Here is a 25,809-nt window from a genome sequence, read left to right as displayed (position 1 = left end):
GCGACGCTGTTTCAGGGCAGAAGCGCGGCGGTGGCGCCTCGGAGGCGCGGCTCCGTCCTAGCATCTCACTGGCGCCCCGTCATACCGCTTTGCTGTGCAGTGTCTCTGCGTGGCCGGTACTTCTTGCGCCGCTCTCGATACTCGACGACACCGCATCATGTTACCACTGTGACCATTGTATTATCAGTGTGTGAACGGAATAGTTCCAAGCACTAACTCAGAATACATTCATCCACATTGGGTAGTCAGTGAAACCGTGAACTCTAGGTTTTTGGAAAGCCAAAACCGCTAATTATTGGAGACTGCGCCTTCTACTGTAACTATTATCTACACAGCTTCATAACAGTTTAGAGAGAATGGAAAAACGGCAAACACCCTAACTTACGCTTGTTGCCATATGGTACTTAATTTGTTGCCATAGCCCGTTTCCCTCATTCACTGACAATAATCCCGTTTTGCATGTATCTTTGTGATGTCCTCGCGAAGAGGCAGTCAGTCGCCCGGCAAACAATTTCCAGAGGAGTATGTTTATTCAGCAGGAAGGCGTCGGACCCGATTCACTAGTGCCAAAACACTCACTCGGTTTCACCAGCAGACTCCCACCCGCCAACTTGCTCTTCAGTGTAAGCAAATAAGCGCACTTTTTACAGCACCGTCCTCTGCATCCCTTGAGGGTCACAATTCCAAAGGGTTTGCCACTTGATAGCTGGATCATATCTTAGATAGTTCATTCATAAAGAAATAACTCTTAAACTTTTACAATTCTCGGATAAAACGTTTTAAGTTCAAATGGTTCAAATGGCTCTGAGCACTATGGGACTCAACTGCTGTGGTCATCAGTCCCCTAGAACTTAGAACTACTTAAACCTAACTAACCTAAGGACACCACACACATCCATGCCCGAGGTAGGATTCGAACCTGTGACCGTAGCAGTCGCACGGTTCCGGACTGCGCGCCTAGAACCGCGAGACCACCGCGGCCGGCATGTTTTAAGTAAATCAACGTGAAAAGTACTTAGCATCGTCACAGCTGGCCGCTTGGAATGTGATGCCCTCTCACGATAACAAGTAATTCTTATCGACATTTTAATCGCGGAAGAGACTAAATGAGGTTGGTCACTTTCTTGCATTTCGTAACACTGACTTGGGATTAACGGAATTGTTTTTAAAACTGTGTGTGGACACAACGTCCTACGGGAAAAAATATGGATGGTGGATGACTGTAAAAAAAAAAAAAAAAAAAACACATTGGAATTGCTTTAGCTGTGGAGCAAAAACATTTTACAATTGCGAAACACTGAGGAATAAACGAAAACGTATTAAGCGTGACATGACAGAAGCAGGGAGGAGAGAGAAAGAGGGAAGGAGGATGGAGGTCAACTTTCCGACCCACCCATTGCTCTGTTGACTTCAGTAATCGAAGTACTACAGAAGTTAGCAAATTTTTCAGCCTACTAGGTATACATGCGTTTACGTGGTACGCAGAACTTAGAATGAGGAAGTTGAGTCTGACCGATAATAGTTGATTGTTTACTTTGTGATCTATGAAATCTTTGTTTTGTTGTTCGTCTAGCTGGCAGACTCTGTTGGCTGCGAAATAGTTGGGTTGTTGCTAGGAAATATGAGTATGAGCATTGAAATAATAGAATGAAGCAGGTTACTTTGTTCACGTCAACTTTTTAACGAATGTCAAATCGTTCACTGCACAACGGTCGGAACACTTGTTGACGCTTCAATAAAATCATTTACAAAATGAATTCACAGTGCAGCACCGCATGCCTACTTCCATCTCGCTATCCGACAACAGACTGGCTGACTCCAGCTACTCGTTGATTTTTCTGGCGATATACAAATTTCATACCCAAAGATATGCATATGCATACTATCGATATATTCGATATTCATTAACCAAATTGATACAGACAATAAATATTTAATAAACTAAAGCATCTTTCAGCAATTTTATCTTTTCAAATAAATTTGGAAAAGAATAAGTATGATTATATTACTGCATCACAAGATTCTTATTTTAAGTATTGTGTATCCTGTTCTTCTATACTTCGCGAAACACGAGGTGTGCTGAACAGTTCCGTTACAACATCGAGTCAGCAAACAGGGCGAAGTAGTTTTACTGGACGATGTGGAAAGCTTAATCGAGTCATTCGCCTCGATTGCATATCCCGATGGGAATTAGAACACCGCTCCTGAGGAATAAGAGTTCAATGTATTTAACGAAAGTTAACTTTTCGGGGTTAATAGAAACGGGGTAGGGTATCTCCAGACACCTATGACTAGGGCATCATTGCCCCTCACAGAATCGGAGACGTTTCATTCTTTTCGTGTGTTTCTTGTCGTAATAAATGAAGTTATCTTGACACTGGCGATTGATTTGAACGTTGACATGTAAATAAACACCTGTTACAAGCGATCTGCTCTTTTGCGTATATCTGACTTGTGGATTGGTTCACGTAGATAGTAAAGTTTAAGGTGATTATGAAACAGGACAAATGTAGACATATTTCACATATGTAAATCTCTGCACAGAGGTTAAAGTAATATTAAATGTTGGACGAAATCTTGTGATAACCTCCGCGTTAAATCACACACCTTGGTAATTCTATACAGACATTGCCACACTTGCCCCATACTGAATGTACGTATACTTTCAGAGTGAAACAACAATTGGGTATAGTGCAATACTTGAATGTTTCCTGATGGGACGAACACGAAGTTTTATAATATGGGGGCAAGTAATAAATATTCTCCGTGCTTGTAGTAAATTCAAATTCATGTATTCACAGTGAGTAGGGGGCATCAGTTTCTCAAATCTCATTTGCATTATTCATTTTCCCTGTAGCCTGATCTGAGTCAATTCCATCCACAGAGATATCGGCAGCAAAAGAGAATTAGTTACGGAGCGTCCTGTGCTCGAAAATGCCATTAAGATTGCAACCAAAGGGCAGTTCTCTTTCCTGTGATTAGTTGCCGAGCATAAAATGGCTGAGTCAATCGAGCAGATGTACACGTTGTTCCAGCATTTTACTGTCATTCGAGGAACGTGATAACTCAGGGAATTGTTGTATTTTCCGCGACAACTTCAAAGACTTAACACACTGACGTCAGCGAACAATACCCAGTCGAGTCGCATATATTTTTATCGGTGTTCAGAGCTCTCGGCCGTGTAATTCTCCTTCGCTGCTATTCAATGTCGCGCTGTGTGGAAAGAGAACAAGGCTCGTGGGACGTTGCCAAGTTTTCTCGACTGCTTGCACAAACGGAAGATACTTACTGGAGCTATCTGATTGCGTGCCACTTAAATGCCTCACGATGCCACTGCAAATATTTTAAAAATTCTTCGGCCGGTTTTTTGTACCGCTGAGCTAGCAAGAACAGGAAGCGCGAATGAGATTTGAAGGTCGTGGCGTTATTCGGGAAGGGTCGCCACCATTTCACTCGTCTGGAAGCTGTCCGTACCAGAGACCACCTGACGGTAACAACACGGCCCCATTGATCCGAGGATAGACCTTCCAACTACTGGAGATCAGTTAATTACGTCCCCCATGTCATTTCTTCAAGGTCACCTCGCTGCAGACAGGGAGTAGAACATACTTGATAGTAACAGACCATTCTGATGGGAACATAAAAATTGAGAACACCATTAGTGTGTGCGTGAAGAGAAAACTCTTTTAAGTGTCACCCTCTCCCTTCACGCCCCAAGTTCATTAAGTTCATACTCGTAGGTCTAACCGAGCTTGAATGTGGCAGTGTCATTCGAAAACCATTTTAGCAGCTGAAAGTCGCTCGTATCGCTGAGGGAAGTCGCTCCAGAACACCATGTGAATCACTTGGTCTGGTAGCAATCGGAACCACGAGACGTTACTTTATCACTGAATGACCGAGTATCCTATTGCCTTCTTATTGCTGGTAACAAATATTCAGATCCACTCTTCGCTGTTTCTTTCCAGCGAACGCCTGGATGAACATTACCTGACGGCCTACAGGTGTCTCCTTTGTTCGTACGTATTGTTCGTCATTGTCAGGACACTACAGAGAGAAACGTTGCAAGATTAAGGTTTAATGCACCCCATGACGAGATGATTAGAGACGGGGCAGAAGCACGGATGGGGTAGAAGGGAAGAACATTGGCGGTGTCCTTTTCAAGGACATTTGCCTTGCGCTGTTTAGGGAAATGACGGAAAGTTAAATTTCTATAGCTAAGCCGGGAACTGAACGTCGGTGCTTCCTAATGCGAGTACATTTTTGTAATCGCTACGTCACCTGCCTCAGTAGGAAAGTAGTGTACCAAATAGTAATTACGGACTCTCAAGCTGTGACAACATATTTTTCTCTGCTGAAAAAAAAAAACCGTGAGTGTTAATTATGTAGCTTCTTTAACACCGCCTTTCCCACCCAAGCAGTTGCTTACGGGTCTGAAGATAAAAAAGAAAGATAAAACTAGCACGGCAAATTAGTGGGTTTGAGTTTCGAACAAGCGGGCAGAGCTGCGCAAAGAAAATGGACAATTCTAACTGAACAGTAAACAGCAGATTATTTTAGCTTCTCTGTGTTTCGTGTAGGTGCATTGCATGATTTATTATTGTCTAGATTTTCACAGAAAATGTGCGAGCCGGAATAAATGGGAAATGAAAGGCTGGTTCGCGCAGTTCTTGGCGAGTCACTGGAACGAGATACAGAATGTAAGGGGACAATTACTGTGATTCGTTTAAAGAGCCCCCCATAAACGACTCCAGTGATCGCAGTCTCTGTTATGAATTTACTCCAAATGGCCAGTGGTCTACGCATTATAGAAGACGAGGACTGTGATTAGTGAGCTCTGCGACGCCATCTACGTGGTTGAAATTTATGGTAATTACGCCGTTCCGTTTCTCACGTCTGACATTAGACGGTGACAGCCTGCGGAAGCAAGGTGACTGCTGGAGAAGGGAAATAACAGGCACGCTGCTCCAGTCCAATTGAATTCTTTCCTTGACCGCGGGGCTGTCGACTCGTAAAAAAATTCGGGTTAGAACGACGAAACTTGGAACCATCCACTTGTTTAGTTACCCAGCCAGCGCAAGCTCTATAGCGACGAAAGTCACGGCTGTGTTTCACACCACAGCCATAAATTGTATTTCAACGTGTTTCCAACGCTAGTGCACTACTGCCTTTGTTCTTAATGGACGTAGTTGTGCCACAAGAATTAAATACACTCCGGTCTCCCAGAAGTCAACGAATACAAAAGGTGGTATAGTATATTTACGAGAGGAACAAAGAGGTTTTTATTTCCATCAGAATTGCTCAAATACTGTGTCTAAACAAGTTTCCCTGTCTTTTAGATTTCGAGAGTAAGGTGACTCGTTTCTAAAGAAATGACACCGTGACTGATGAACAAGATCAGTCGCATTACCCTTTGAAATAGTATTGCCGCGATGTATCTGGGTCGAATGTGTAATGCCGGCCACCGGAAGCACTGAATGGAGTATCTGGGCTTATCTCTGTTCGCCAAACGCTGCTGAGTGCGCAATGCCCACAATCTAGTCTTCAGATCATTTGTTGTTCGTGCAGAACGTCAGCTCTGTGACAGCGCAAGACTTAGTACTGAACAGTGCCAGCAACTTTCTGTTTTCATTTTCGTTACGCTGAGGCGTTCAAGGTAATCAGTTGCCCATTGATAGCAAATGTCAAAACGTGTGGATGGGGAGAGTTATTCTGAAATTATCCAACACTATTCTTCAGTATGAAGACTATTTGGTGAATTTCTTCCATAAGGGCCAGATTCAATATGTACACTCCTGTTTGATCACTTGCGTGACGGTAGCATCTCTGTTGGAGTGCATCTTGTTTGCTTCGCTATCGCATGTCCTCCTCAAAGCTTACGCTGCTGGATAGTGAGAGGTAGCGACGCCTGTAAGTAGGCTACCACGATCACTCAAAAGGAGATGCGGTATCTGGTGACGTCATATGCTGGAACAATCTGGCACAGTAGATACTAATTGTCGTAGCTGTTATTCTGTAAGGCTCATTTATTACAAGAGGAATGAATGAAAGTAACTGTAACTATAAAGTTGTTATATCTGACGTAGACAACCAAAGCCGTGTACTTATGGCGTTGGCACGGTCCTTCACTGCAGAAGTTTTCTACATGGATATCCGTTCGCCGATTACGTTTGCTACCATCTGCAGACCTGAAGGAATGGGAAAAGTGGCGGAGGCTGAAGAACTGCCCTGACCTGTTCCCAAGACTGCCACCTAAGTCGTGTAGCCTGAGAGATTATCACAACTTTGAACTGGCCACAGTCACGTTCAGATTTAACTGACGGAACTGATGTAAGTCCCACTTCAAAAAACAAAAAGAACGAGTGAGATTTAGTATGTGTAATTGCTGCAGGAGTAGTTTTCGTAGTGCGAAGACCATTGTACGGTGAATCAGTAAATATTACTGATTCGTAAAAACGAAAAGCTGCAGTCTCGCCTTTGTTCTGTAATGCGTATACTAAATTACACTTCAGTCCTAAACAAGTCGCGTAATGATTATCCATAAAGCTCCTACAAGCTTAAAGTAGTTAATTTCGTTTTTCACTTTTCTTCTAATCTTTCATACGTTGACTCTCATTACTCATGATGTTATGGCAATGTCTTGCTAATGGAAAAGCATTACGTTGAATACTAACCACTACCAATATTTGTTTCTGCGAATACTTTTTGTTGCGTTATCCGATATTTCTTTTATTTAAACCAGACGAGGTTCGTGTCGCAGAGGTAAGACAATGGACTTGCATTCGGATGGACAGAGGTTCACCTCCGTTTAGATATCCAAATTTACGTTTTCCCTGGTTTCCCTAAATCGTTCAAGGCGAGTGCCGGAATTGTTCCCTTGAAAGGGCACAGCCGATTTACTTCCTCATACTACCTTATCCTGATGTTTTTTATCACCTCTAATGATGGCTTCCTCGACGGGACCTTAAAACCTAATTTTACTTATCGCTAAATATAGAAGATAACCAACAAGCTTCTTTTTCGCTGCTTAACGTTGTGTGATCCTTAGTTCTCACTAAACTCCCCATGTCCGATTGTAGTGCATACTTTCTACCAGGTGGTTCTCGTGCGTCAGCCAGCCGTTGTGGCCGAGCGGTTCTGGGCACTACAATCTGGAACCGCGCGACCGCTACGGTCGCAGGTTCGAATCCTGCCTCGGGCATGGATGTGTGTGATGTCCCTAGGTTAGTTAGGTTTAAGTAGTTCTGAGTTCTAGGGGACTGATGACTTTGGAAGCTAAGTCCCATAGTGCTCAGAGCCATTTGAGTCTTGTGCGTCACTTGTTTCTGTTTCGCCATGTACTCAGTAGGTGCCAGCATCTATTTGAAGAAAGTTGTTAATGGCAATGTCAGCGTACCTTCGAGAAATAAAGTTAATTTCTGTTTGTTTTTATTAATTTTGGACCACAATGTATTTAGAATATGCTGTAATATGCTGATACACCCTACACTATGAAAAACATGATTGTTCATTTCATCAGAGCAATACAGCAATATTTTCAATGTAGAATTGGGTCTACATTCAACGACCTATACTTCCACTTTCCAGTGACGCTGTTTTCGTAATTTTTAGGCGTTTGACATAGAGTTTTCTGAATATTACACCTGCATTTTCTAAATATTGCACTTGGTTTAAATGGCTCTGAGCACTATGCGACTTAACGTCTGAGGCCATCAGTCGCGTAGAACTTAGAAGTAATTAAACCTAACTAACCTGAGGACATCACACACATCCATGCCCGAGGCTGGATTCGAACCTGCAACCGTAGCGGTCGCTCGGCTCCAGACTGTAGCGCCTAGAACCGCACAGCAATAACGCACTTGTATTTTAGCTATTTTCTAACAAAAATTGTATCAACATTGAACATGTCCTAGATTTTGTCGAGTCACACCAACCTTTTAAATTTAGTATTTTCGCCGTATTTTGTCCCAGAATAATGCATTGACCACCAATATAAACTTCTCATTCGTAAAATGTAAGCTTGGGACTGAGAAGGTTAATCAGTACTCATTTAATTGGATGATTTCGTAACTCTCTGCAGTAAGATGACGAGGCTTGCAGTGGTAGAGGACGATGCGCAGCACTTAACGATGACAGCTGCTTCGAGTACTTTGCACGGCGCACGGACCGTTATCAGCCGCGACTCCCACTCGACAAGCAGCGGCAGCATTCGGCCTCGCCACGCCCTCGATCATATCACGCTCTCGAGATACACAGCCCGGCTCGAGCAGGAGTACGGGAAGGTAGCGGCAGCAGCGCTGTGGGCTGCCACGCGTCGGAAGGCAGCGGTTACGTGACGCATGAACGAGGTCGCGACTTGCGTACAGCACCGCTACGCTTGGCTGGCGGCCTGCCTACAGTGCCGTGCTAGGTCTAAAAGCGAGGAGCGACTCCCGACAGAGACGTCGTGGTCGCCAGATTAACAGCTGCTCACGAAGGCAGGATCTGTTTCGTTCATCTTCCTCACGACTATAGTGCGATGTGCCAGGGTTGAGGACGCGGCCACGTCACTCAAATTCTTTAAAATATCCGTATTAGTTTAATACATTCAACCACCCCTTTAACTACCACAGTTCCTATCACTCAACAGACAATTTATGGAGCAAATTATGATAGGGCGCTGCATGTGGTCAGTTTAAAAGTTCCGCCTTCTAGTTAATTCTGTTTATGACGGTTTGGTGTGTGTGTGTGTGTGTGTGTGTGTGTGTGTGTGTGTGTGTGTGTGTGTGTGTGTGTGTGTGAAATGTTATGGGACTTAACTGCTAAGGTCATCAGTCCCTAAGGTTGCACACTACTCAACCTAAATTATCCTAAGGACACACGCACACACCCATGCCCGAGGGTGGACTCCAATCTCCGCCGGGACCAGCCGCACAGTCCAGATGGTTTGATAGCTGATGTCTCTGATGATAATAAACGTGACACTCTACTACCAGATAATAGAAATATTTTGGTAGCACAAAGTGATTTTCTACGCGAATTCGTAAAGTATTACTTGGGTAATGAGATGATGGCTGAATTCGTGTACAGGAGTGGGATCTACTATTATAGAGCCCTGCAAACTTTGTGAATGAGAGTATGCCTTAACACGTCACCCCTCACTATTACGAACAATATCGATCGCTAATGAGAGCCCTTGATACAGATTGCACATGCAAGCCGTGGCTGTATATGTCGACGAGGCGACAGCGTAAGCTGGGAGGGCTTAAATTAATTAGACTACTACGCCGGTGCTGCGAATACATTGCCACCTGCAAGACTGGCCGCGCGACAACAGGTGGAAGCAGAGGGATGATGATGCAGCTATTCTCAGTGGCGGTCCGCCCTCGTGGGTAAAGATCCGACTGAAGTGAAGTTCAGTGGCAGGAGGGTTGGGTTGTTTGGAGGAGGAGACTAGACATAGAGGTCATCGGTCTCGTCGGATTAGGGAAGGACGGGGAAGTAAGTCGGCCGTGCCCTTTCAAAGGGACCATCCCGGCATTTGCCTGGAGCGATTTAGGGAAATCACGGAAAACCTAAATCAGGATGGCCGGACGCGGGGTTGAACCGTCGTCCTTCCGAATGCGAGTCCAGTGTGCTAGCCACTGCGCCACCTCGCTCGGTCTATCCGGCTGAAATAGTGAGAGCATGATATGACAAATAAATCCGGTTGTTGTCACCGAGTGGTAACAGACAGGTTCTGACCGGACCACCGTTACAGTAATACTCCTGATTCTCGCGACGACCTTCACTCTGGTTGACCAGAAGTGAAGCGCTCTGGCGGTCCAGAAGGGGAACACGAGCGATAGCTCTGGCCGTCCAGAAGCGAACCTCTGAACTCCTCACTTCGCCTTCACACCGAAAGATCAGCCCCTTGTCCTCACTGCGTAGGAAAATCTACAGTCGTGCGAGGACACTGAAACGCTGAATGTACGAGGTAGTTGTACAGGGTTTTATATTTTGACTTCCGTTTGATTATGCTGTGTTGTTATGTTCGTAGAAGCACTTGAGAAAGAGCAACGCTCGAAATTAGCAGTGCTTAATAAAGCACTAGTTTACAACGCATCGAGGTGGGACTATGGCTTTCTTCAGATTTGTCGACGCTCTGGTGTCCACACAGAAGATGTTGAAAACTGACCCAAGACTGATGTTCACTTTTTCCTTTATCGACTAGATTGTGATACACCGGTATTCGAGCACCAGGGCGTCTAGTTCTGTCGCGATTGACGATTCTTCACAAAGAGATGGTCTACCATTTCGTACTCGTCATTGAGACAAGTGTGACCACACTGGAAGCTGCTGCGCCACATAGCCACTGTCGTGTCGTACGACGGTGCAGTGTTTCCGTACACTTTCATCTACTCAGCTCTGACTGTTGCATAGCAGTTCCCCAACGAATGCCGAAAACGAATCGCAGCACGATTCACGATCCTGGGATGCGCCGTGCTGTTTTGGTGCTTGGATTTTGAGTGCGTACCAGGACTGAAGACCTCTACCTGCAAACAGACAAAAACGTGAAACTTCCTGGCAGATTTAAACTGCGTGCCCGACCGGGACTCGAACTCGGGACCTTTGCCTTTCGCGGGCATGTGCTCTACCATCTGAGCTACCGAAGCACAACTCACGCCCGGTCCTCACAGCTTTACTTCTGCCAGTATCTCGTCTACAACCTCCCAAATTTCAGAGTGAAAATCTCATTCTGGAAACATCCCCCAGGCTGTGGCTAAGCCATGTCTACGCAGTATCCTTTCTTTCAGGAGTGCTAGTTCTGCAAGGTTCGCAGGAGAACGTCTGTAAAGTTTGGAAGGTTGGAGACGAGATACTGGCAGAAGTAAAGCTGTGAGGATCGGGCGTGAATCATGCTGCGGTAGCTCAGATGGTAGAGCACTTGTCCGCGAAAGGCAAAGGTCCCGAGTTGGAGTCTCGGTCGGGCACACAGTTTTAATCAGCCAGGAAGTTTCATATCAGCGCACACTCCGTTGCAGAGTGAAAATTTCATTCTGGATACAAAAACGTAGTCGCGTCGCTTTGTTCCTTTTGATGTGATAGGCGGCCGCGGTGGTCTAGCGATTCTAGGCGCTCAGTCCGGAACAGCGCGACTGCTACGGTCGCAGGTTCGAATCCTGCCTCGGGCATGGATGTGTGTGGTGTCCTTAGGTTAGTTAGGTTTAATTAGTTCTAAGTTCTAGGCGACTGATGACCTCAGACGTTAAGTCGCATAGTGCTCAGAGCCATTTGAACCATTTTTGCGATGTGATAATTAGACGTAAGCGTTCCTGTCTGCTCCTCGTGAAGTTCACGTTTTTTATTTTAAATTCAACAATACATCCACTTTACTGCCTTGAAAATAAGTGTGGTGCCATTGAGTTACTCTCGTGACATCACGAGCTTTCTAAATGCAGTGCCGGAATTTCGGGACGACTGTGCATAATGGGGAACACGGCAGGGGAGGACACGGCACAAGGTGGGGCCGCCTCAGGTGAGTTCGTCTCTAGCGTTACGCGAGCTCCCCGTGTCGTAACGAGTAATTCACGTTTGCGACACTTGGCTTTCACCGCGACCGGGTGGCGGGTGGAGCGTTACGCAAGCGCGCCGCGGTGCGTCCCATTGTGCGACACACCTCGCCACGCTCTTGGCCTATTCTCGCCGCCTCTGCCGCGCAGCCCTAACAGTTTTCTGCTGCCGTGGCCATAGATTTCTTAATATTCTAGAACCTGTTATAGAAGTTACAGTGTCTATATCTCGGCCTTTAACGCGACTGAGGTAACTAGACGAGGAGACGCACAGTACATGAAAACTTCTTCTCACGTTGCTTCCGTTTCTAACAATACCACCACTTGCAAAGTAGGTTAGAAATCAGATTAATAATGTTGCTCACGCAGCATATGTTCGCTTTATCGAGCAACAACAAAGTTATTGATTGTGGATGGTATCGTCAGAATGGAAATAATGAAGTCACTGTAAAAAAGTCATTAATTTTGGCACTTACCTTGAATGGATTCCCACGTAGATTTCGTCGAAGTCATCTTGTTGATTCTAGGATGATTCCACTTTGACTGCTAGACGGCCCAGATCTGTGTTTTAGCAATATTTGAAGACCTAACAAATGCGTTTTCAGGCAATTCTTAATGATCAAACAATCCCAGGTCAGAACAATGATATGGTAGAAATAATTTTTGACTTGGTGTTCACGATCCACATTTTCATTGAACTTCTTGTAAATTCAGATCATCAAGAAAACAGGTTTTGTATCAATCTTCATATATTTAATTTCCACTTTAACCAAACACGAGACTTGACTGTTCTTTTACAAAGCGAAATAACAACTTAACTTCTGCAAAGTGAAACAAAGGCTGCTCTGTGCCCATTCGCGCCAAAACGGTTACAAGTAAGTCAGAGATTGACAGTCTCTCAGAAATGAATACACACAAGGACCATATCCTGTAATATATCGATACGTCGGAGTACCTTTACATTAATAAAACCAAATGTGAATATTGTGACAAAATATGTCTGTTACTTCGCAGAAAAGTAGTACGATATTACTGGTATCGATAACTGGGATTGGAGTGCCGTAATGGTCTCGTAAATAAAGAACCATTACAAATTGTAGTGCAATAGGAGTAGTCAGCTGCGAAACTTTTCACGACTGAAAATTGTTGAGGTGTAGACAGACTCGTTGATATGCACGATGTAACAGGTTTAAGACCAGATATTTGTATATTTAGTACTTTAATATGTACGCACATCAGTGTGTTGGTCCTTTTTGCTCGGCATCGAACAGTCTTCCCACAAAAACTTCACTTACTTTACGACCTGATGTTTTCTCCACGATCGTAACCGCACCAATAAGTGGACTTCGCCTGCCAGCATAGGCTAACCACTGTGCGTCGCGCTTCCACACTTCAGCACCTGACCTGCTACCTAAAGGAAAATAGACATTTCCACGTGTACTTGGAGGGCTAACAAACCTAAAAACACACTACTCCTAACAGCTATAATTATAGTATGTAAATGAAGTAAATACTGATATAATGTTGTTCAGAGCACCTTGATCTGTACCCGTCGCAAAATCTGCACTTGTACCCGTTACACACTATCACACTATATAGCTGCTGCATTGGGGTCGAGTGATATCGCTGCGCATGTGTAACATGTCGCAGATGAGTCCTTGTGGCTCTGGAACCGACTGAATGTAAATTGGAAAGCAGTAAACAAAGTTGTTGCACTTAAAAAGTAATAAAAGTGGAATAAATAGCACTTATCTTTCATCGTGAAAATACTTGCATTTCAATTAGGGCTCTACTTGAATCCTTACTTCGTCCTTACTTCGTTCTCTTCCAGTGAGCTAGCCTACCGCTTCTACAGATGTCGCAGCCGACTGAATGCTATAACGTACTTCCAAAAGAAAAGAAATATGCCTCGAGTACACTTACAATGGGAGCTCGGTACTTCTATAGTCACCGTTCGCTGGCATTACATTTTTGACGAAACTAGTCACATCCCCTTTCTTATTCTTACTCTTCCTCTTCTTCTCCTGGTATTACAATCCTGCTTGGGTCTCAGCCCCTTCAACAAGTTTTCTCCGCTCTGCCCTCTCCAACGCGGTTCTCCGCCATCCGCTGACTCAGTGATACCTTCTTCCGCATCGCCTGTTCATTACTTTCTTGGCCTTCCTTCCTGTCTTCTTCCAATTGGCTTCGATTCAAAAACCTTTTTATTCGTTCTTCCAGTATTCATCTTGACGACATGTCTAAACCAAGCTATTCTCCTACTTCTAATTAATCTTACACAGTCAGCCACTTCCCTTATATATGGCATCAGTTTTAATGTGATTTCAAAATCTGACAACATGTTGGTCTCTCAATTGATGATAAAACTTATTTCGGAGATGTTGTACAAAAGGGTGACGTAATAATCGACACGTTATTGCGGCGTGTGCTAAATACTGAACATTTCAATAAAACGAACAGTACAAGGCAAAAAATTGTGGCAACATGTAAGGAACACGTTTAAACTATATCAAAAACGTTAGATGTCGGAGCTACCTAGAGATGAAAGCGTAAACAGGACTGGATAACACGGAGGATACCATCAAACCACTGACGACTAATGAAAACGGTCGTCTGGTTTATACACCCCTCGCTTTCGACAGGAAATCCGAGGATAAGTGATTCGGTTCAGCCTGCGAACACCAGCAACTACAATTCTTTCATAGATATTGTCGTAAGTCACGTCACGCTAATGTTAAGGTGGTGAGATTGCTTGTTGGTTTTGGCGACCAACGCGCGGCTCTCCGCCTCGTGAACACACTATCGAGTGAGTATAGGGATGCGCAGAGAGCAAGGCCTGCCCTGTTGTGACGTAAGCAACACGGCGGCCGGCATATCTTATTAATCTGGCCGGCGCTCCGGAAAGGTTTCTTCAATGTTTCAGATTGTTACGTAAAGGCGTTTAGGCAACCGCCGCTTATCGGCTCGTGATGCAAGAGGGCTTCGCTTTTCTGTGGGGGAGGAACAGTGGCGGCAACTGTGCGTAGAAAACTGGCGGCGTGCCAACGGCGCAGCGCTGCCGAATATTCACTGCAGTCTACTGTATACTGCACCGCGGCGGCGGCGGCGTCGGCGGCGGCGGTTCGTGTGACCCGCGTATCGGCCTGGCCGCGCTGGCACGTGATGTTTTCAGGACCGCCCATTAGCGGGTAATCGGTGAGCCATTAAAACATTGTTGCATAATGCTTCAAAACAGAAGATATGACGCCGCTACAGAGACGTCCTTGTTGTCTCTCAATAATACACTACTGTACAGATGCAAAAAACAGCCTGATGCTGTTCTTCGGTCTACAGTACACTTCGTCCACACTCTAGCCTTTTGTGTGCGTAACGTGAAGCCAATCGCGAGTACAATCGGTGAACGCTGTCCAGTTGGTCCTGTGATCTGTTTCTTGGGCACAACTTTGAGTATTCCCAAAACGAACCCAAGTCTCACGGTTCCTTCCTTACACTTCGAATTGTAATCTGGTAATCTGGCGGAGAGCTGTCATACGTCAGAGCAACTCGACCCATAGGGCCTTGCTGGAAAAGAACTGTGCAGTCAGGAACAACCTTCGGGCAGATGACTCCTGTACTGAAACGCAGGTACTACCACCATTTGCTCCCATATGATTTGTTTCATGTAACGTATGCAGAAGCGCATACAAAGTAGCAGTTCCTGTGTTATTAAGAAGTGCGATACAGTCTTCCCTGGGACATTGCATCGTACTTCTGAATAACACAGGCACTGCTATTTAGTATTTATTCGCCAACACCAGACCGTCGACTCCATATAAATATGTCCTTCCTGGACAAGAATATACGTAACCTACGAGTGCAGGTTGTGACCCAAGGACGGCGACATATGGACATTGGGTCTGGCCGTGATTCGTGCTCCGATTGCCGAAGCTGACAAGGCGACGTCTCGCGTAAAGACGTGTTAGCGTTCCGGTCCGGCACAAATTTTTAACGTCGTCATTCTAATACAAAGCCGAAGGTGGTTCATAAAACAACTGCGAATACATTTCCTGTACGTAGAGGCCCTATCAACTTCGTCACATTGTACACTTCATTTTAAAACTGCGTGTTTATGAAAGTAATTCGGCAATGCTGATATTAGTTGCTTCGCTGTTGCCCCCTTCGTCCAGAGTGACAACTGTTGCTCGACTTATTATTTATATATTTATCGTATGGTTTTTAAGCACAGTAACAAGTAAAATTGAAAGAATATACGCGTTATTTACAAACAGACATTTAAATTTTTAATACAATCAATTGCGTTGTTCGTTGCCATCAGGAAATCATCGAAAGTTGCACGACGAACTTTTTGACAATGTGCCGATCGATATGTCTGCCTGCAACACAATCGCATTTTGGAGATGGAGTCTTACCCTCATCTATGAAAAGATCCCGCACTTCTGCCGTCATTATTCCGTATTCTGTTAATCGTTGTCCATGTCGCACGCGAGTGGTCAAATGCAGGTGGTCTCTTTCTTATGCGGGGCAAGTTGTGCCAATGTGGAGGGCAAACCTGTCCAGTCTCTTTCCCATCACTCTGTTGAGTTAGATAGACGTGTGCAGTTCCATGGCTAGTTTTCTCAATAGAAGTTGGTTTCTTTCAGGATAACCGCGTCTTGACGGATAGGGAGTTGCAGGTTGCGTTGTATGCGTTTAAACTCGAGGTGAAGAGCTGCTTTTCGTCGAACTCCAGGGGCGGAATGCGGTTCAGTGTGAGCGGCCATTCGAGGAATGCTAATCTTCTGTACCACTGATAATTCTCATTGCGTTGTTCAGCTGTGGGTCGAGTGTCATCTGCGTGCGCTGTTGAGCTATACACAAGCACCACATTCCGCAGTAGAGGTGGCGACTCCAAGTGCGGAATGCGCAAGAGTTTCAACAGCGGAGCTTTAATAGTATCCGGAATGAGATTTTCACTCTGCAGCGGAGTGTGCGCTAATATGAAACTTCCTGGCAGATTAAAACTGTGTGCCGGACCGAGACTCGAACTCGGGACCTTTGCCTTTCTCGGGCAAGTGCTCTACCAACTGAGCTACCCAAGCACGACTCACGCCCCGTCCTCACAGCGCGAAAGGCAAAGGTCCCGAGTTCGAGTCTCGGTCCGGCACACAGTTTTAATCTGCCAGGGAGTTTCTTTAGTAGGATGTTCTTCCTGATTGGTATCCGCATCGGTGTTTGCCAGATGCTTCTTGTAGGACAGCATCGGGTCCAGTATAACCTCTAGATGTTTTGTGTGATGATTGTGATGAAGTAGTTTGTCACCAATATGGACCTAGAGTTGTCTATTTTCCGCTCTGTTGCGCATATGAAAGCAAGCCATCTCGGTAGGGCTTGCTTGCAGTCTCCACTTCCGAAAGCATGTTCCCAGATCGGATGTTAAGAAGGCTTCTATTTCTTTAAAATTTCGATGTGCAACGGTAGCTTGCCTCCTCCTGGTGCACCCCGAGTAATGCTAAATAGCTGATACTGGCTGCCAAACAATTTTCGGATCTCCTTGGTGAACCACGTGATATCTGATACAGCGTTGGGCATTGAAGATGAGGACCGCCAAATACTGGAAATAGTTTGACATGAAAATGATTGTAAGTTTTAGAAAGACTCCAAGATAGAGCACTAAACACTCCAGATCGACAGAGTTCCATACTGTTCCTGATGTTATTCCTGTTTCATTTAAGAGACTGAAATGCTACATCAGCTTTTATTTGTTTCTGTGGTGTGTTACGAAGACAGAGAAGGGGAACCAGCCGAAACAGGTTCTAAATGGGCTCTAAAAGTATCTTGAGAGCTGTGAAATGCGCTTCTCACTGGCAAAGATGAGCAAGCACTCATAGCTCTTAAGGTTCTGCACATTGGAGCCCCTGTTTACTGGATACTTGTTCTTGTTTTGGTCTATATTACCTCCTCCCGAAATATGGGAAGCAAAGAACTTGCAGAAGATGAGACTTGTTTCACACTATCAAAGATGAAGTTCACATGGCCTTTTTCCAGTCATAACCAACTGTCAGTTGCTACACGACATTGGTCGAAAAGCCCTCGGCCAAATGCCGCTTGCTTGTACTGGAACACTGAGAACATGTCATTCAGTCACATCGACGCAGGACCATACATTCGTAGATAGACTGGTTAGTCTACGTTAATTGTTGTGGTTAATTCGGCGAGTGGGTTCGATACAGGTTTCACCCAACATTACTAAGCACCTGAAAGCGTAATCTCTTTTGCTTTACATGACGAGTACTAATTCTCTCGCAGAGACAGGCCTTCGGCACACAAGTTTCGTTATGCAGCAATGCTTACCGTAATCGCTCATCTTAGTGTTCTGTCAAGTTTCTAATTTGGTTGGGCGCGCTATAAACTGGTTATACGAGCGTAGTGAACAGACGACATGTATAACTGAACGGTGTAATGAGTGTTTTTCTTTGACACGGTTACGGCCAGCCACCCGTCTCTAACTAAGAAATGCAATTTATCGCATAACTAACAACTTCTGCAAAGACATGACATAGTCTTCATTAAAGTCGCTTTATACGTCTCAGTTATAGGATTGGCTTACTCTAAATGATTCATTCGTTTTGAAAGCTATACATTTCCCGAAGTATTACATTTATAAATGTGAATGATGCATGAATAGAACGGTAAAGTCTCGAAGTTTGCGTTTTGCCCTGTACAAATTTCCTGTGTGCGTTCCTCGAGTCACAGAAGGATCCAAGCGATAGTCAAGTTCGTTCCATGCCTTATGTAGCAGGATCCTAGCAATGATCATCGCAGTAGCATTATATCTTCTGTGAGCTGTTTCAGTGTTATTGGCAGTGACGGTACATCAACAGGTCCTCAATGAACACCCAAAGGAAAAAGTTACAAGGCATTAGGTCAGGCGACCCGGGGGCCAAGGGAACAGAGCCACATCATCTTCACCACTACGCCGAAACCAGCCATGCAGAAGTTCGTCGTTAAGGTGGCGACGAACATCGATGTTCCAATGAGAGGGTGCCCCGTCTTGTTGGAAGATTAAATTCTCGGTATCAGAAGGCATTTATAGAAACAACCACAACTGGAACACATCAAGCCTAGAAGTACCCGTGACAGCGTTCTCGCGGAATAAAAACGGCCCATATAGCTTCGTCTTTGAGATTCAAAAAACATCAACCCTCGGTGAATATCGTTCATGCGCCACAATTTAGTGAGGATTTTCAGTGCTTCACATTAACACTGCGGTGATTAACCTTTCCTCATAAAAGGAAGGTCTCGCATATTCCAACATACAATACTCTTTTCTTACTGTGTCGCCATTTTATCAAGATACAGCACTGGTAACTCCTATTGGTGGGCATAGTACAAACTCGATGAGTTTACGGTTCTCGTCATGACTCAATCAATTTGTCCACGTAATACGTTGAAAAAAGTAGAACTTTGAAAACGAATGAATCTTTTATAGTACCTCTGTACACTTCTCATTACTGAAGCGAAACAGGAGAAATCTGCTGCCGCGCGGTATTAGCCGAGCGGTCAAAGGCGTTGCAGTCATGGACTGTGCGGCTGGTCCCGGCGGAGGTTCGAGTCCTTCCTCGGTTATGGGTGTGAGAGTTTGCTCTTAGGATAATTTAGGTTAAGTAGTGTGTAAGCTTAGGGACTGATGACCTTAGCAGTTAAGTCCCCATAAGATTTCACGCACATTTGAACATTTTTTAGAAATCTGCTCTCCAGTAAGCAGCGAAGTCGAGGTTTTTCATGTACGAATTTAATCTGATGCACTATTTGAACCTTGACTCGAGAAGCGGTGCAATAACCGTGACGTGTTAATTCTACAGTCGATTGATACTAACGTTGTTAGTCTCGTGAAGCGTGAAACTGTACACGTTTTGTGTTTAGTCAGCTACTGCACTTTGTATCAGCAAAATAATACGGCTGGATACTGGTATACCTTGCTTTCGGCGATGAATTCGAACAGATACCTACGTCATCAAAGTATCAGGTTACAGTTAACGTTATTCACCCTGTGATTAATACCCCGCAAACTGGGAAGTCCTCTCTGCGCTTATGTAACAACCATTGCCACTCTAGTCAAGTTCCGGCTTCTCCGTATTCGAGAAACACACAGGTAGCAGTATGTGGAATTTGGGTCTATGCCGGGAATGTTTAGCCAAAGGACAAGGCGTGGTATTTAACGATATGACTTAGTCCTTACCCGGAATTAGTTGCGAGGTGCCCGACCCTTCCTTCCACCTTTCTCGGTCCACGAATGAAACTGGCCGAGGAAGGTTGAAACAGGAATCCCAGTGTCACCAAGAAAACGGTCATCTGCACTTGGAGAAGCAAAACAAAACAAAAAAAGCGAAAACGTGGAGATCGAGTATAACTTGCTCACGGTGAAAATGTGCGCGATTTAAAGAGGTAATTTTTGTCCTACAAATGTTTCGTTGCGCACGGCGATGAGTGCCGTTCGCTGAACGGACGAGCAGTGTTTGCGGTGTGGCAGCCGAACAGCTGCTAGAAAGCCGAGGCGGGGTGGGGCGGCAGGGCAGGTCCCCAATTTCGCACGCGGTTTTCCTGCTGCTTACGTAAGGGCCGAGGCCGGCGCGCGAATGTCTCGCCTGTATGGCCAGCGCCTCGCACAGCGGCAAACTGCGGGACGCGCCAACGACCAGGGGCGCCGCATCAGCGCCACTTTGTGCTGTCGCCGCTGCCCGGACCTCAGACTGCGGGTCATCAGCTGGCGGGCAGAAAACCTGTCGCTTTGACAAACCGTTCAGCGGGAATAACGTTGCTCTTTACAAATAAGGCAACACTGTAGACTGTTAATGCTTAATACAACAGTAGCGACATTTTCCCACATTGGATTTCAAAAGAGTTGCTGTACTGCGAATGCCATTTGCACGTTCACTCATCATATTTTACAAACAATTAAATAACAAAATAGCGCCCATTGGTATTTTCTGCTACCTAGAAAGCATCCGACCGTGAATCTCTGCATTCTCCTAGATAGACAGTGGGTTTGTGGAATTGACAATGTAGGCAAGTAATGGATAATATCATATCTAACCAAAGGAATACAGAAAGTTGTACCTCGTAATTCGACCAATGTAATGGGTAGAGTAGTCTGACTGGGAAAACTCACGTGAGGGAGTTGCCCAAGCCTTAATCTTAGGTCCGCTATTATTCCTCCAACACAGAGAGTTCAGAAATTCCCGTTACAAACTTCTAAGAGTTGTAGAGAGGAGTGACTACATAATATTCTGAATGGAAACCCGTGTCCAGAAACGTACCGTTTCCGTTCTACGACGATTTCAATTCAGACGTTTAACTCATCCACTTCTGCCTGAGGCATTAAGCGTGACGCAGTTCAATTATTAGGTAACAATCCGAAGGACACATAACGAAACATCCATTTATCACTCAAGCACATCGAATTGCTGTTGTACTGCATCAGTACTGTTCTGTACGTACAGCATGCTGGGTTACTTTTTGTTTTGGAATCATGTAAGCACGAAGTTTTTAAGTGTCAATACGAATGGATGTTTTTTTTGTTTCCTTTCGAAATTATTCAATAACTTTTGCGCCACGCTTAATGCAATTCTTCAAGCAGAAGTGGACGAGCTAAGTAAACATCTGAATTGGAACCGTCTTAGGATGGAAACGGCGTGCTTCCAGACAAAGGTTTCTGTTCAAAATGTTATGCAATTACTCCACTCTACAAGCCCTAGAAATTTTTAACGGGAATTTCCAAGCATCCTGTATGTAAACGATCTTCCGTGTAATGTACAATAAGCTAAGTTACTTCTTCTTACGTATGGCACTATTATTGTAATCAATCCAAGCATTCATACAGCAACAGAAGAAATGGTAAACTACGTTCTTAACTGTGTCATTGACTGGTTTACTGCAAATATATATATATATATATATATATATATATATATATATATATATATATATATAATGTCCTTTTGGATACGTCCGAACGAATCCTGCAGCCTAAAATATATACGAATCAAATGAAACACAAGCAAAGGCTGTTAGTGAGCAATGAAATAAATCAGTTTTCAACTTTCCCCATTGATTTATCTTCTATTCATTTCTGCGAATGATCTCACTCTCAATTTTAAAAAGAAACAACACCCGTCAGTTCTGCATATCTAGTGGTACTACACCAATGACGAGTGGAACACATGGCGAGGAAGTAATAAATATGGTGGAAACTTAAAAATTCTTAGCTATCCTTACTGATGAGAATTTAAACTGGAAAAAGAACATTTGGAACTCGTAAAGCAACTTAGTTGAGCCACATTTGCACTTAGAATCATTGCAAAGTTTTGGTCATCTTTAAAAGTGTTCATTGCTCAAAAGCGTTCTGTAAGACAAATATATGATGCTGACCCACGATCATCCTTTAGAGCCCCTCCTCACAGTGACACCCGAATCACTATAACAGCTAAACGCGTTTCCACGCTATACCAATTTATAATTTTAGGCAAAGCTAATTTGTAACAGTCACGTGAATGTGCCTACACTTGTACGATAACGTCACAGGCAAAACAAATAGTGCTCTTAAACGTGTACAGACGCGATGTGTCCGTTATAGGATCAACCACTGTTTACGCATTATTAGTTTCATAGTTATTAGCGATTCATATCCGATGGTATTGTGTCACAAAAGAATGTTCGGCTGGCGAGCATGTAGATATTTTCGCGTCAATAAATGAAATAAAATTTATAATTAAAAATGAATATCAACCACGGACCCGCTTCTAAAAATCTCCTTCGAAAATAATGAAGGGGCCATGAAATACGAGGCGAAAGTAGTTGTCTGTGAAGGAATATAGATTTCCGCAGTTTTTGGAGGTTCCATAGTGTCATTCTTTGAATGTATTGCTGTTATACAGCACTGCATACAGAAAATGTGTGGCCAATGTTTTTGTGCTATTCCTTAGGACTATTAATCTGTGTGGAAACAGTCCCTACGCTTGGTATGGTTACGCATTCATCGCCCGAGATACCCTGGGAGCGATAAAATGACCATTGCATCATCTCTACAAGTGTCTGTGAATGGCAAGCACACGTATTACTCGGACCTGGAAAAGCTAGGCGTCATTAATACCTGTCGGAAAATTTGTATCGCCTCGTTAGTCCTGTGCCGCCCACACTGGTGGAAACACTGCAGACGGCGTGGGTTCAGACACAATTGAAAACCTATTGTCACATTGTTTAAGTCGACTCACTTGCAACTCATCTAACAGCTGTGAGCTGTGCGAGTGCGCCGCAATGGGCTGTTAATGCTGAACACCGGCTGGTTGCCATAGCAATGGGACTCTGCAGCGGCTGCGCCGGCTAACAAGTGGGGGGGGGGGGGGGAGAATTGCAGCCAATCGGGCACGCGCGTAGCGGCTGCCGGGAAGGGACGGGAGCAGCCAGGGACCTTGGGAACTGAGCCGCCTTACGTCATTTCGCGCCTGCGCTCCGCTCGAGCTTTCTCCGCGGGACGTCCGGGTCGTAGACCGCCGCCCGCCTGCCCCTGTAGCAAGTGGCGGCTGGCGATCACCCACCGGCCCACCTGCATGTTCCAGACTTCGCTAAGCCGGTATTACACGCCACACCTGTCCTATATAAGTCTGCACCAGTGCCCCGAGTACAAGTCTGGAACAGCCGACTTTTTCGTGAGCCGTATTACTCGAGAAACTTAATTTTTAAGCCTGCACCAGCGACACAGGGGTAAATATTCGGAAACACAGCCTTACTTGCGTCGGTGACGTCGCGGGCTGTGAAAGTTGATATTTTTATGAAATTGCTATTTGCTGATTTTGAAACTTCTCAAAGGTCTAGCTGCGTATTTATTATTCAGTTATTGTTATCTTGTGCAGCTGTAATGAAATTGTTATGATTATACGAAAAAATGGTTCAGATGGCTCTGAGCACTACGGGACTTAACATCTATGGTCATCAGTCCCCTAGAACTTAAAACTACTTAAACCTAACTAACCTAAGGACAGCACACAACACCCAGTCATCACGAGGCAGAGAAAATATGATTATACAGAATAGGCTAGAGTGTTCGTTTTATGTCATGCTGGTACAAGCAAATGATTGTTTACGTTACACAGCATTTTCTGCATTTGTCATGATAGTAGCAGCTATAGTTGTTAGGAGCCTCCGTAACGCCAGGAGTTAGGACTTGGGTCCGGCCCTGACTGGGAAGAAGAGGTGAAGGCAGAGACATACACTCCCTGTTTATGAAGGACGTAAGGAATTCAGGGACCGACTTGTCGATCGTACATGACGGGATCCGCGCACGTGCCAGCAGTAATGAGGGAAGCTATTTCACAATAGTGTTACAGCAAAGACGCAAAACGGCTTTTACGGTCCTCACTGGTCACGGCCGGTACAACTGCTCTGACTCTTGTGGCTGTTCTGTACACATATCGAAAGTAATATTATAATCAATTTACGTAAAACATATAAACTCAGAATTAAACATGTTCAGACGATCTTATTATGGCACAACCTATCTAGAGGTTCATATAGACACCTTTCCTTGCTGAATGAGATTTTCACTCTGCAGCGGAGTGTGCTTTGATATGAAATTTACTGGCAGATTAAAACTGTGTGCCGGACCGAGACTCGAACTCGGGACGTTTGCCTTTCGCGGGCAAGTGCTCTGCCATCTGAGCTACCCGAGCACGACTCAGGCCCTGTCCTCACAGCTTTCCTTCTGCCAGGAAGTTTCATATCAGCGCACACTCCGCTGCAGAGTGAATATCTCATTCTGGAAACATCCCCAAGGCTGTGGCTAAGCCATGTCTCCGCAATATCGTTTCTTTCAGGAGTGCTAGTTCTGCAAGGTCCGCAGGAGAGCTTCTGTAAAGTCTGGAAGGTAGGAGACGAGGTACTGTCAGAAGTAAAGCTATGAGGACGGGGCGTGCGTCGTGCTTGTGTAGCTCAGTTGGTAGAGCACTTGCCCGCGAAAGGCGAAGGTCCCGAGTTCGATTCTCGGTCCGGCACACAGTTTTAATCTGCCAGGAAGTTTCGCCTTTCCTTGCTGTATGCCTCAATAAGCACGCTTGTACTTTCTTTGTTTCATTCCATTTCCGCCATAAGAAGCTATCATTAGATATACTGATTTTCTGAACGGCTATTCAAAAAACACTATTTTCAGTTGTTTTATTATTGTAATTATAAAAATAGTCGCTGAAAAATGTGTAGAATGTCTCACTCAGTAGCCAAAAGTCCTCAAGAGTTCACGAGTTTCTCGTCTGTTGAACACACTTGAAAACAACGAGTAAGCCACTCGAAATGCTGAGTTCTGCCCATGCTCGCATACACTTCTTCTTCTGCTGCGTATGCGCTGATCCATGGCAGAATAGAACGTTTAGTATTGCTCACCGGCGGATAACCCGTCTGCTGAAATCGCAGCTTCACCCGTTCTGACGCTAGGTGGCAGGCCATCCACACCTGACTTGTACACGTTAGGCGTGTCGCGGAATACCGGCCTTAGGCGTCGCCTAGTCGGTCGAGCCCGTCTCAAAACTGAGAAAGATTTTGCTGTTACTGCATTTAATGACTCGTACGACGGCTCACAAGAAGGCGCCGTTGACTGCTAGCCAACTTGCTTGCAGGGAGTTTCTCCTGTTTCCGGGTATCAGCTCCGTGTCTGTATTCCTCGTAATATTCTCTGAACACAACCACGAGCCGTGCCAGCGTCTGACGTCACAGCTTAGTGGTGCTACAGTTAACATGCTCCCAACGCAGCTATGCCTTTAATGACCTCGGTTGGCACTTCAGTTTTTACCCTTTATTGAGCACGGATGACTTCACAGTGGAGTAAAGAAATCAGTATTACTTTGACGCATATAGGGAGGAATCGGTTTTAGATGCCGCGAAAACTTCCATTTATTACGACGGACAACCGCATTTGAGACAAGCGTTTTGGGAGCAAACAGTTTTCCCAGACCTAAAACAATGTGACAACTTCGTTAGCCAAAGCCGCTGCCAGCTAGCCAACAGCCAAGGCAAGCGCGTCGACAGCCAAACTTATGGCGAAACTTGATCCGTGTGAGGTGTGTTTTAGCGTCCCTAGCCAGTGACTCGCAGACCTTGTGTGCGATTCCACTCCGCACGTGCGATGTTAATCTCTGTAACGGCCTTTAGACGTCCAAATGAGAAGCTACTCGAATAAATAAACAGCGCCAGTGGCATCAAATCGTAACGCTCGCACCAATATGTGGATCACTTATCTTCAGTTCCGTCAGCCGTGTTC

The 25,809-nt window shown here is 44.9% G+C and overlaps 1 protein-coding gene and 1 non-coding gene across 3 annotated transcripts in view; one reads left to right on the top strand and one right to left on the bottom strand.

Annotated features, from left to right (window-relative positions):
- The window catches only part of LOC126365939 (LON peptidase N-terminal domain and RING finger protein 3), a 173,042-nt gene that overhangs the window by 98,832 nt on the left and 48,401 nt on the right, over window positions 1-25,809 (top strand). The gene's annotated exons all lie outside the window — the stretch shown is intronic.
- Trnas-aga (transfer RNA serine (anticodon AGA)) lies at window positions 16,533-16,607 on the bottom strand. The gene has a single exon. It is a non-coding gene; the product is annotated as a tRNA-Ser (tRNA).

The sequence above is a fragment of the Schistocerca gregaria genome, chromosome 1 (assembly GCF_023897955.1).
Source record: "Schistocerca gregaria isolate iqSchGreg1 chromosome 1, iqSchGreg1.2, whole genome shotgun sequence".
Taxonomy (NCBI): Eukaryota; Metazoa; Arthropoda; class Insecta; order Orthoptera; family Acrididae; genus Schistocerca; species Schistocerca gregaria.
This window is presented reverse-complemented; position numbering and strand designations above follow the sequence as displayed.